The 11,069-nt window shown below is 40.7% G+C and overlaps 1 non-coding gene across 1 annotated transcript; it reads left to right on the top strand.

Moving 5' to 3' along the window:
• The first annotated feature begins 4,873 nt into the window (after nt 1-4,873).
• LOC130953688 (small nucleolar RNA R71) lies at nt 4,874-4,981 on the top strand. The gene has a single exon (XR_009075849.1). It is a non-coding gene; the product is annotated as a small nucleolar RNA R71 (small nucleolar RNA).
• Nucleotides 4,982-11,069: the final 6,088 nt, after the last annotated feature.

Below are 11,069 nucleotides of genomic sequence, written 5' to 3'. Positions count from 1 at the left end.
GCTCGTGTAGGGTTTCACCGTTGTCAGTGGCTACCTCCCATCCTCGCAGTGAAAGCTAATGCTCACGCACTCTGTCACAGTACGGCCAATCACCGGTCGGTTCCCGCTCCTACTGGAATAGAATCCCTCTTTTGCATCTGTCACTAACGCCCAGCAGGTTACAAGTTTGAAGCACGTCACAGTCATTCAATCATTGAATCCTACTCAGAATACCACAGACAAGGTTAGACCTTCCGGATTCTCTTGAATGCCGCCATCAGTTCTTGCCTATACCACGAAGACTCTGATCTCACGGAATGGTTGGCTCGTTTGTCAGGCGAGCACTCGGTTGTCAGGCGATCAACCATGCATCATGCAATCAGAAATCCAAGAGATATTCACTAAGCCTCAGATGCTTGTAGAACAAGAATGGTTGTCAGTCACCTTGTTCATAGGTGAGAATGATGATGAGTGTCAATCATCACCTTCATCAGATTGAAGAACAAGTGATATCTTGGACAAAGAACAAGCGGAATTGAATAGAAGAACAATAGTAATTGCATTAATACTCGAGGTACAGCAGAGCTCCACACCTTAATCTATGGTGTGTAGAAACTCCACCGTTGAAAATACATAAGAACAAGGTCTAGGCATGGCCGAATGGCCAGCCTCCCAATGATCTAAGAACTAGATGTCCAAAGATGAAAAATACAATAGTAAAAGGTCCTATATATAGAAAACTAGTAGCCTAGGGTGTACAGAGATGAGTAAATGACATAAAAATCCACTTCCGGGCCCACTTGGTGTGTGCTTGGGCTGAGCAATGAAGCATTTTCGTGTAGAGACTCTCCTTGGAGTTAAACGCCAGCTTTTATGCCAGTTTGGGCGTTTAACTCCCAATTAGGTGCCAGTTCCGGCGTTTAACGCTGGAATTTCTTGAGGTGACTTTGAACGCCGGTTTGGGCCATCAAATCTTGGGCAAAGTATGGACTATCATATATTTCTGGAAAGCCCAGGATGTCTACTTTCCAACGCCGTTGAGAGCGCGCCAATTGGGCTTCTGTAGCTCCAGAAAATCCACTTCGAGTGCAGGGAGGTCAGAATCCAACAGCATCTGCAGTCCTTTTCAGTCTCTGAATCAGATTTTTGCTCAGGTCCCTCAATTTCAGCCAGAAAATACCTGAAATCACAGAAAAACACACAAACTCATAGTAAAGTCCAGAAAAGTGAATTTTAACTAAAAACTAATAAAAATATACTAAAAACTAACTAAAAGATACTAAAGACATACTAAAAACAATGCCAAAAAGCGTACAAATTATCCGCTCATCACAACACCAAACTTAAATTGTTGCTTGTCCTCAAGCAACTGAAAATCAAATAAGATAAAAAGAAGAGAATATACTATAGACTCCAAACTATCAATGAAACTTAGCTCCAAATTAGATGAGCGGGACTAGTAGCTTTTTGCCTCCAAACAGTTTTGGCATCTCACTTTATCCTTTGAAATTCAGAATGATTGGCTTCTTTAGGAACTCAGAATCCAGATAGTGTTATTGATTCTCTTAGTTAAGTATGATGATTCTTGAACACAGCTACTTTATGAGTCTTGGCCGTGGCCCAAAGCACTCTGTCTTCCAGTATTACCACCGGATACATACATGCCACAGACACATAATTGGGTGAACCTTTTCAGATTGTGACTCAGCTTTGCTAGAGTCCCCAATTAGAGGTGTCCAGGGTTCTTAAGCACACTCTTATTGCCTTGGATCACAACTTTATTTCTTTCTTTTTTCTTTCTTTTTTTCTTTTTTTTTTGTTTTTTTTGTTTTTTTTTTGCATTCACTGCTTTTTCTTGCTTCAAGAATCATTTTTATGATTTTTTAGATCCTCAGTAACATGTCTCCTTTTTCATCATTCTTTCAAGAGCCAACAATTTTAACATTCATGAACCACAAATTCAAAAGACATATGCACTGTTCAAGCATACATTCAGAAAACAAAAAGTATTGTCACCACATCAAACTAATTAAGCTAGTTTTAAAGATGAATTTGAAATCCTGTACTTCTTGTTCTTTTGTAATAAAAACAGTTTTCATTTAAGAAAGGTGATGGATTTCATAGGACATTCATAACTTTAAGGCATAGACACTAAGACACTAATGATCATAAGACACAAACATGGATAAACATAAGCACTAAAATTCGAGAAACAGAAGAATAAAGAACAAGGAAATCAAGGAACGGGTCCACCTTAGTGATGGCGGCTCTTCCTTTCTCTTGAAGGTCCTATGGAGTGCTTGAGCTCCTTAATGTCTCTTCCTTGCCTTTGTTGCTCCTCTCTCATGATTCTTTGATCTTCTCTTATTTCATGGAGGAGAATGGAGTGTTCTTGGTGCTCCACCCTTTTCTTAGTGATGGGCTTGAGGTCATGCCTTCTTAGTTGAACCGGCTTTGGATGCCATAAATGGTTATGGAAAAACAAAAAGCAATACTTTTACCACACCAAACTTAAAAGGTTTGCTCGTCCTCGAGCAAAAGAAGAAAGAAGAGAGTAGAAGAAGAAGAAATGAGGAAGAAGGGAATGGCTTTGTGTTTCGGCCATTAGGGGAAGAAGTAGTGTTTGGGGTGTGTGAAAATGAAGGAGTGATGATGATAGTGGGATTTGAAGGGTGAGGTTGGTGGGGTTTTATGAAGGATGGATGTGAGTGGTGAAGAGAAGAGAGAGTGGTGGGGTTGGTGGGGATCCTGTGGGGTCCACAGATCATGTGGTGTCAAGGAAAAGTCATCCCTGCACCAAATGGCATTCAAAATCACGTTTTGAGCCATTTCTGGCGTTAAACGCCGGGCTGGTGCCCATTCCTGGCGTTTAACGCCAGGTTCTTGCCCTTTTCTGGCGTTTAACGCCAGTCTGGTGCCCCTTTCTGGCGTTAAACGACCAGAATGGTGCCAGACTGGGCGTTAAACGCCCAACTGCTAGCCTCACTGGCGTTTAGACGCCAGTGGGTTCTTCCTCCAGGGTGTGCTGTTTTTCTTCCTGTTTTTCATTCTGTTTTTGCTTTTCCAATGGATTTTGTGACTTCTTATGATCATCAACCTACAAAAACATAAAATAACAAAAGAAACTATATAAATTATAATCATTGGGTTGCCTCCCAACAAGCGCTTCTTTAATGTCAGTAGCTTGACAGAGGGCTCTCAATGAGCCTCACAGATACTCAGAGCAATGTTGGAACCTCCCAACACCAAACTTAGAGTTTGAATGTGGGGGTTCAACACCAAACTTAGAGTTTGGTTGTGGCCTCCCAACACCAAACTTAGAGTTTGACTGTGGGGGCTTTGTTTGTCTCTGATTAGAGAGAAGCTCTTCATGCTTCTTCTCCATGGTGACAGAGGGATATCCTTGAGCCTTAAACACATAGGATTTTTCATTCACTTGAATGATCAGTTCACCTCCATCAACATCAATCACAGCCTTTGCTGTAGCTAGGAAGGGTCTGCCAAGGATGATGGATTCATCCATGCACTTCCCAGTCTCTAGGACTATGAAATCAGTAGGGATGTAATGGTCTTCAACTTTTACCAAAACATTCTCTACAAGTCCATGAGCTTGTTTTCTTGAGTTGTCTGCCATCTCTAATGAGATTCTTGCAGCTTGTACCTCAAAGATCCCTAGCTTCTCCATTACAGAGAGAGGCATAAGGTTTACACTTGACCCTAAGTCACACAGGGCCTTCTTGAAGGTCATGGTGCCTATGGTGCAAGGTATGGAAAACTTCCCAGGATCTTGTCTCTTTTGAGGTAATCTCTGCCTAGACAAGTCATCCAGTTCTTTGGTGAGCAAAGGAGGTTCATTCTCCCAAGTCTCATTTCCAAATAACTTGTCATTTAGCTTCATGATTGCTCCAAGGTATTTAGCAACTTGCTCTTCAGTGACATCCTCATCCTCTTCAGAGGAAGAATACTCATCAGAGCTCATGAAAGGCAGAAGTAAGGCCAATGGAATCTCTATGGTCTCATTTTGAGCCTCAGATTCCCATGGTTCCTCATTGGGGAACTCATTGGAGGTTGGTGCACGCCCATTGAGGCCTTCCTCAATGGCGTCCACTTCCTCTCCATCCTCTCCAAATTCGGCCATACTGATGGCTTTGCACTCTCCTTTTGGATTTTCTTCTGTGTTGCTTGGGAGAGTACTTGGAGGGAGTTCAGTAACTTTCTTGCTCAGCTGTCCCACTTGTCCTTCCAAATTTCTAATGGAGGACCTTGTTTTATTCATGAAACTCTGAGTGGTTTTAATTAGATCAGAGACCATGGTTGCTAAGTCAGAGTGGTTCTGCTTAGGATTCTCTGTCTGTTGCTGAGAAGATGATGGAAAAGGTTTGCCATTGTTAAACCTGTTTCTTCCACCATTATTATTGAAACCTTGTTGAGGTCTCTCTTGATTCTTCCATGAGAGATTTGGGTGATTTCTCCATGAAGAATTATAGGTGTTACCATAGGGTTCTCCTAGGTAATTCACCTCTTCCATTGAAGGGTTCTCAGGATCATAAGCTTCTTCCTCAGATGAAGCCTCCTTAGTACTGCTTGGTGCATTTTGCATTCCAGACAGACTTTGAGAAATTAAATTGACTTGTTGAGTCAATATTTTGTTCTGAGCCAATACGGCATTCAGAGCATCAATCTCAAGAGCTCCTTTCTTCTGACTTGTCCCATTGTTCACAGGATTCCTTTCAGAAGTGTACATGAATTGGTTATTTGCAACCATCTCAATTAGCTCTTGAGCCTCTGTAGGCGTCTTCTTCAGATGAAGAGATCCTCCAGCAGAGCTATCCAAAGACATCTTGGACAGTTCAGAGAGACCATCATAGAAAATACCTATGATGCTCCATTCAGAAAGCATGTCAGAAGGACATTTTCTGATTAATTGTTTGTATCTTTCCCAAGCTTCATAGAGGGATTCTCCATCCTTCTGTCTGAAGGTTTGGACTTCCACTCTAAGCTTACTCCATCTTTGTGGTGGAAAGAACTTTGCTAAGAAGGCATTGACTAGCTTTTCCCAAGAGTCCAGGCTTTCTTTAGGTTGAGAGTCCAACCATATCCTAGCTCTGTCTCTTACAGCAAAAGGGAATAGCATCAGTCTATAGACCTCAGGGTCAACCCCATTAGTCTTGACTGTGTCACAGATTTGCAAGAATTCAGCTAAAAACTGATGAGGATCTTCCATTGGAAGTCCATGGAACTTGCAATTCTGTTGCATTAGAGAAACTAATTGAGGTTTAAGATCAAAGTTGTTTGCTCCAACGGCAGGGATAGAGATGCTTCTCCCATAAAAATCAGGAGTAGGTGCAGTAAAGTCACCCAGCACCTTCCTTGCATTGTTTGCATTATTGTTGTTTTCGGCTGCCATGTCTTCTTCTTCTTTGAAGAATTCGGTCAGGTCCTCTAAAGAGAGTTGTGCTTTGGCTTCTCTTAGCTTTCTCTTCAAGGTCCTTTCGGGTTCAGGGTCAGCTTCAACAAGAATGCCTTTGTCTCTGCTCCTACTCATATGAAAGAGAAGAGAACAATAAAATGTGGAATCCTCTATATCACAGTATAGAGATTCCTTGAGGTGTTAGAGGAAGAAAAATGGAAGACAGAGGTAGAAAATTCGAACTTATTAAAGAAGATGAAGTTCGAATTTTGTATTAAGGAATAGTGTTAGTCCATGAACAGAAGGATGTGAGAAGAGGAGAAGTAATTTTCGAAAATTAAGTAAAAAATTTTGAAAACATTTTGAAAAACACTAATTGATTCTCAAAAACTAAGAATAGAAAAAGAATCAAGTGATTTTTGAAAAAGATTTGAAATTAGAAATAAAAAAGATATGATTGAAAACTTATTTTGAAAAAGATGTGATTAAAAAGATATGATTGAAAAGTTATGCTTTTAAAAAGATGTGATGAAAAGATATGATTTGAAAACAATTTTAAAAAGATTTGATTTTAAAACAATTTTAAAAAGATTTGATTTTAAAAATTAATGACTTGCCTAACAAGAAAAGATATGATTCAAACATTAATCCTTCCTCAACAGAAAAGGTAACATATTTGAAATGTTCAATCAAATCATTAATTGTTAGTAAGTATCTTTGAAAAAGGAAAGAAATTGATTTTGAAAACATTTGATTGAAAAGATATGATTTGAAAAAGATTTGATTTTGAAAAACTTTGAAAACTTGAAAAAAAATTGATTTGAAAACAAAATCTTCCCCCTAGCACCATCCTGGCGTTAAACGCCCAGAATGGTGCACATTCTGGCGTTTAACGCCCAAAACTATACCCTTTTGGGCGTTAAACGCCCAGCCAGGCACCCTGGCTGGCGTTTAAACGCCAGTCTATCTTCTTCACTGGGCATTTTTGAATGCCCAGCTTTTTCTGTATAATTCCTCTGCAGTATGTTCTGAATCTTCAATTCTCTGTATTATTGACTTGAAAAGACACAAATTAAAAATATTTTTGGATTTTTAATAATAAGGAATAATCAAAATGCAACTAAAATCAAATAACAATGTATGCAAGACACCAAACTTAGCAGTTTGTTTACTACTGACACTAACAAAATGAGAATGCATATGAGAAACAACAAAACACTCAAGTCAATAAAATTCAAAGATCAAAACAAGGGAATCATCAAGAACAACTTGAAGATCAATGAAGACACATGCATGAATGCAATAAGAACAGAAACATGCAATTGACACTAAACTTAACATGAGACTCTAGACTCAAACAAGAAACATAAAATATTTTTGGATTTTATGATTTTGTAATTTTTTTTTTGTGCTTTTTCGAAAATTAAGTGAAAAGGAAAATAAAGGTATCAAAATTCTTAATGAGAATTCCAGGAATCATGCAATGTTTGTCTAAAGCTTTAGTCTAAAGGAATTAGACATGGCCGGCCAAGCTTCAGCAGGACATTGCATTCAAGAGCTAAATTGATGAGAATCAATCAGCTTTGGTGATGATAAGAACATCACCTTGAAACACTAGAATTCATTCTTAAGAACTCTGAAGAAAAATACATAATCTAAGCAACAAGATGAACCGTCAGTTGTCCATACACAAGTGAAAGCTAATGCACTGGGTCGTCCATACACAAGATGAACCGTCAGTTGTCCATACACAAGATGAACCGTCAGTTGTCCAGAGACTTGGTGCTCAATACCATGGCATAAACACAACTTCGCACAACTAACCAGCAAGTGCACTGGGTCGTCCAAGTAATAAACCTTACGCGAGTAAGGGTCGATCCCACGGAGATTGGTGGTATGAAGCAAGCTATGGTCATCTTGTAAATCTCAGTCAGGCAGACTCAATTGGGTATAGATGATGAACGAAAATAACATAAAAGATAAAGATAGAGATACTTATGTATATCATTGGTGTAAGAGCTTCAGACAAGCGTATGAAGATGCCTTCCCTTCCGTCTCTCTGCTTTCCTACTGTCTTCATCCAATCCTTCTTACTCCTTTCCATGGCAAGCTCGTGTAGGGTTTCACCGTTGTCAGTGGCTACCTCCCATCCTCGCAGTAAAAGCTAATGCTCACGCACTCTGTCACAGTACGGCCAATCACCGGTCGGTTCCCGCTCCTACTGGAATAGAATCCCTCTTTTGCATCTGTCACTAACGCCCAGCAGGTTACAAGTTTGAAGCACGTCACAGTCATTCAATCATTGAATCCTACTCAGAATACCACAGACAAGGTTAGACCTTCCGGATTCTCTTGAATGCCGCCATCAGTTCTTGCCTATACCACGAAGACTCTGATCTCACGGAATGGTTGGCTCGTTTGTCAGGCGAGCACTCGGTTGTCAGGCGATCAACCATGCATCATGCAATCAGAAATCCAAGAGATATTCACTAAGCCTCAGATGCTTGTAGAACAAGAATGGTTGTCAGTCACCTTGTTCATAGGTGAGAATGATGATGAGTGTCAATCATCACCTTCATCAGATTGAAGAACAAGTGATATCTTGGACAAAGAACAAGCGGAATTGAATAGAAGAACAATAGTAATTGCATTAATACTCGAGGTACAGCAGAGCTCCACACCTTAATCTATGGTGTGTAGAAACTCCACCGTTGAAAATACATAAGAACAAGGTCTAGGCATGGCCGAATGGCCAGCCTCCCAATGATCTAAGAACTAGATGTCCAAAGATGAAAAATACAATAGTAAAAGGTCCTATATATAGAAAACTAGTAGCCTAGGGTGTACAGAGATGAGTAAATGACATAAAAATCCACTTCCGGGCCCACTTGGTGTGTGCTTGGGCTGAGCAATGAAGCATTTTCGTGTAGAGACTCTCCTTGGAGTTAAACGCCAGCTTTTATGCCAGTTTGGGCGTTTAACTCCCAATTAGGTGCCAGTTCCGGCGTTTAACGCTGGAATTTCTTGAGGTGACTTTGAACGCCGGTTTGGGCCATCAAATCTTGGGCAAAGTATGGACTATCATATATTTCTGGAAAGCCCAGGATGTCTACTTTCCAACGCCGTTGAGAGCGCGCCAATTGGGCTTCTGTAGCTCCAGAAAATCCACTTCGAGTGCAGGGAGGTCAGAATCCAACAGCATCTGCAGTCCTTTTCAGTCTCTGAATCAGATTTTTGCTCAGGTCCCTCAATTTCAGCCAGAAAATACCTGAAATCACAGAAAAACACACAAACTCATAGTAAAGTCCAGAAAAGTGAATTTTAACTAAAAACTAATAAAAATATACTAAAAACTAACTAAAAGATACTAAAGACATACTAAAAACAATGCCAAAAAGCGTACAAATTATCCGCTCATCACCTCTCCATCATCCTTCTTAATAGGTATATCGCTTCAGTGGTAGATCTGCCTGGCATAAATCCAAATTGGTTCTCTGTTACTTGTGTCTCTTTTCTCAACCTCCGTTCTATCACCCTTTCCCATAACTTCATAGTATGACTCATAAGCTTAATCCCTCTATAGTTTCTGCAACTTTGTATATCCCCCTTATTCTTGTAGATAGGTACCAAAGTGCTCTTTCTCCACTCATCAGGCATCTTTTTTGACCTTAAAATCTCATTAAAAAGCTTGGTTAACCAGTTGATACCTTTTCCTCCAAGACCCTTCCAAACCTCAATCGGGATATTATCAGGTCCTACTGCCCTGCCATTTTTCATCCGCTTTAGAACCTCTTTTACCTCGAAGTCTCGAATCCTTCGATAGTAGTCAAAGTTTTGATCTTCTTCCCTTGTGCATAATCGACCAAGGCTCGGAAGAGTCTTCTGTCCCTCATTAAATAACTCGTAGAAGTAGCTCTTCCACCTTTCATTAATCTTCTCCTCTTGAGCCAACACCTCTCCATCCTTATCCTTTATGCACTTAACCTGATCCAAATCTCTCGTTCTTCTTTCCCGACTCTTTGCGATTCTATATATACATTTTTCTCCTTCTTTCGTGCCCAAAGACTGGTAGAGACCCTCATATGCTCTTGTCCTTGCTTCACTTACAGCCACTTTTGTCTCTTTCTTAGCCGCCTTATATTTTTCCCAGTTATCTGCATTGCGGCATAAAGACCACTCTTTAAAGCATTCCCTTTTTATCTTTATCTTTTCTTGTATACTCGCATTCCACCACCAGGACTCCTTGTCTCTTGGTCCTATTCCTTTAGATTCACCAAAACTTTCTTTTGCTGTTCTTCTAATAACTTCTGCCATCTCCCTCCACATCTCTTCCGCGCTTCCATTCCCATCCCACTTTGCCTCTTCTCCTACCCGTCTTAGGAAGCTTCTTTGTTCCTCACCTTTCATCCGCCACCACCTCGTCCTTGGGTTCTTCGTATGATGTCTTTTCCTCAACTTTTGCTCAACGCAAAAATCCATGACGAGCACCCTATGTTGTGTTGTCAAACTCTCTCCCGGGATAATTTTACAGTTAATGCAAAATTTCCGGTCGACTCTCCTCAACAAGAAGAAGTCGATTTGAGAGCTTGTCATGCCACTCTTATAGGTTATAAGATGTTCGTCTCTCTTTTTAAAACATGTATTTGCGATGAGAAGATCAAAAGTTGAGGAAAAGTCCAAAATAGTTTTACCCTCGGCATTGATCACCCCGAAACCATGGCCTCCGTGAATACTCCCATATCCAGTCACTTCTCTCCCAACATGGCCATTTAAATCTCCTACTAAGAAAATCTTATCTCCCAAAGGTATGCCTTGAACCAAACTCTCTAGATCCTTCCAAAACCTTATCTTGTGTTGTTCGTTTGAACCCACTTGCGGTGCATAGGCGCTAATCACATGGAAAGCACCTCCCTCCACCACAAGTTTGATAGAGATGATCCGATCTCCCACCCTCTTGACATCCACTACGTCCTTCTTCCACTGCTTATCCACAATTATTCCAACCCCATTCCTATTCTTCACCTTTCCTGTATACCAAAGTTTGAAACCAGAAGTATCCAACTCCCTAGCCTTTGCACCAACCCATTTCGTTTCTTGTAGGCACATAATGTTAATCTTCCTCCTTGTCATGGTGTCCACCACCTCCATGGACTTTCCTGTTAGAGTGCCTATGTTCCATGTCCCAAATCTCAACCTTCTGTCGCTTCGACCTTTATCTTTTCCTTTGTGAACTAGCTTATTTACCCTCGTCCGTTCACGAAAACGCGAGAACCCTTGCTCATTTAACACTACATCCGGGCACCGATGCAGCGGCTCTTGCTTCGACACCGTACTTGAGCCATACGGCGCGTTGCTTCTGGGAAACGACCTAGCTTTAGCACAATAATGTCTTTGACTCATGTCATGGGGGTTCGGCTATATTTTTATGTTGGTTGCCGAAGACCTAACACGACCTTCCTCCTTTATCCGGGCTTGGGACCGGCTATGTACCGCAAATGTAACATAGGCGGAGTTGAAATTGTGATTCATATGTTTATGTAAAATTCATTGCTCTTTCTTTCCCTGGTAATGGCGCCAAAAACATGATGCCAATACCATGGTTCATAACTATGTGTGGACACAACTCCGTTCAACTAACCAGCAAGTGTACTGGGTCATCCAAGTAATACCTTACGTGAGT

The sequence above is a fragment of the Arachis stenosperma genome, chromosome 9, assembly GCF_014773155.1.
Source record: "Arachis stenosperma cultivar V10309 chromosome 9, arast.V10309.gnm1.PFL2, whole genome shotgun sequence".
Lineage (NCBI taxonomy): Eukaryota > Viridiplantae > Streptophyta > Magnoliopsida > Fabales > Fabaceae > Arachis > Arachis stenosperma.
The sequence above is the reverse complement of the archived record's forward strand: the minus strand, read 5'-3'. Positions and strand labels throughout refer to the sequence as shown.